This window comes from Sminthopsis crassicaudata, chromosome 6, assembly GCF_048593235.1.
Source record: "Sminthopsis crassicaudata isolate SCR6 chromosome 6, ASM4859323v1, whole genome shotgun sequence".
Lineage (NCBI taxonomy): Eukaryota > Metazoa > Chordata > Mammalia > Dasyuromorphia > Dasyuridae > Sminthopsis > Sminthopsis crassicaudata.
The window spans coordinates 189,664,709-189,667,253 of NC_133622.1; positions in this window are offsets into that span (position 1 = coordinate 189,664,709).

Sequence of the window (2,545 nt, forward strand, 5' to 3'; positions counted from 1 at the left end):
TGCTTCCCCAGGGGCCCCTGTCCTGTTCCTGCTCCCAGCAGAACAGTCCCAAAAGAAAATGCTGACACAAGGGATGGTTACTTAATCCCCACCCTTTCTTTGCCTCTATCTATTAGCCCAAAGTCATTTCCCTTGAAAGACAAATGTTTCCCCTTCTCTTTTCCACAAGCTTCACAGACAGAAAGGGGGAAAAAAGTCCCCGTCAGGATAAATCATTGTTGTTTTTCAGATCTGTGGAAAGCTGCCAGACCCTGGCACTGAATTTGCTGCTGGTACCTTGCCTTGCCTGGGCTCTTGGTCCTGGGCTCAGTTTAGGGAATTCTGGGGCTGGGAGAGGAGGATGTGATGGTTGGATCCGCTCTATCCCCTCCCCCTTCTCTTTTTCTGGGGCTTTCTCTATTTCTGTTGCTCTCTTGTTTCACAAATAAGCATGTTAAATCAAATTGGTCATCATCCCCTCACTGTGTCAGTTCCTTGCCTCCTCTCTGTAGGCCATTGCTCTCAGTCTTGTCTCTCTGCTCCACCATCTCTTTTTCTGTGTTTCCCTGCCTCCCTCTTGCCTTTTACTGTGTTTCCATTTTGCCTCTCTTTCCAGGTATTTTCTCACCTTTTTGCCCCATGTCTATCTTTTTTCTTTATTCCTGTCTTGAACCAATTTTTTCTGTCCCCAGCCATACTACCTTCACTGCCCACTGAACTTCTTTCCTCACTTCATATCCAAGTCCTCACCAGCAGTCTTGCTTCCAGGATGGAGTACCCTACCCCCTTCCAGCTCCATTTTTTATCTGCTGTCCTATTAGACTGGGCCCTCTTTGAAAGCAGGAATTCTCTTGCTTGCTTTTACTTCTATACTCAGCTTTTAGCACAATTCATGGCACATAATAAGTCATCTTACACCTCCAACTGCCTTTCAGATTTCTTGAACTGCAGGTCTAATAGACATCTGAAACTCAACATGTCCATGACTGAATTTATTATCTTTCCCCTTCTCTCCTCTCCACTCCCATCATCCCTTCCCCATAGTAAAAGTTAAGATCATCCTCTCAGCTCCTTAGGTTAAAATCCTAGGAGTCAACCTGGATTCCTCCCAATTTCTCACCCCCCATATCCAAGCTGTTGCTAAGGCCTATTGATTGGATTTTTACAATATCTTTCGACTAAGCCCCTTATTTCCCCTGACACTGCCTCCACTCTAGTGCAGGCCCTCGTTCCCTTCTGCCTGAATTTACAATAGTCTGTTGGTGGGTCAGCCTGCCTCAAGTCCAATCCATCCTCCATTCAGACAATAAAATGATTTTGCTAAAATGAGGTTGGATCATGTCACCTCCACACTCAATAAACTCCAAGGGCTTCCTATCACTTCTGAGAGCAAATACAAAATACTTTGACATTCAAAATCCTTGATAACCTAGCCTTCTCTTACACTTCTCTAACATAATCTTCCATTTAGTGGCTTGGCTTCCTGGCTATTCCACAAACAATACAATCCATATCTTAGCTCTGGGCATTTTCCCTAGCTGTCCCCTCATGCCTGGAATGTTTTCCCTCCTCCACTTGACCTGTTGACTTCCCTGGCTTCCTTTAAGTCCCAACTAAAATTCTTGAGGGAGCTTTCTTTAACCCCTCTTAATTCCAGTGCCTCCCTTCTGCAAATTATTTTCCATTCATCCTGTATATAACTTGTTTTGTATATATTTGTTTGCACATTGTCTTCCCTACTAAATTGTAAGCTTCTTGAAGACAGAGGTTGTGGTTTGCCTTTTTTTTTTTTTTTTTTTTTTTGTATTCCCAGAGCCTAGTACAGTACCTCCCACATAATAGGTTCTTAATACATGTTTATTGATTGATTGATTATTGATCTGTCATCTATCACCTCTAGCTATATTTTTCTATTTTTCTATCTTTCTATCATCTCATTATAATCTTTTTATCTATACCAGTCTTCTATCACCTCTTCTTATCTATATTTCTATATATTTTTTCTGCCTATCCAACAATCTATGTATCTATCCATTCTATCTTTTTTACCTATAACTTTCTCTTTCTATTTAATTACCTCTCTCTCTCTTTTCCTCTATCTTTTTTCTCTCTCTCTTTTTCTCTTTTTCTCTGTCTCTGTTTCTCTCTGTGCCTCTGTCTTTGTCTCTGTCTTTCTGTCTCTGTGGGTATGTGTATGTGTGTTTCTGTCTTTGTCTCTGTCTCTGTTTCTCTCTCTCTCTCTCTCTCTCTCTCTCTCTCTCTCTCTCTCTCTCTCTCTCTATCTATCTATCTATCTCTCTCTCCTCTCTCTTTCTCTTTTCTCTCCTTTCCTCCCCCTCTACCTCTATCTATCTTGCTTTAATTCTCTATCTCTACCTCCTTTGTAACTCTATTTATGGCTTTCTCTGTTTGCTTCTTGCCATGAGGCAACTTGGTACAGGGTTAGAGTTAGTGTTGGAATTGGACCTGTTTGCAAAACCTCACAGTTTCATTCACTCTGTTCCTCAGTTTCCCCATCTGTAAAATCTGGAGTTTTATTTAGATACCATCCTCTTCTTATTAATTT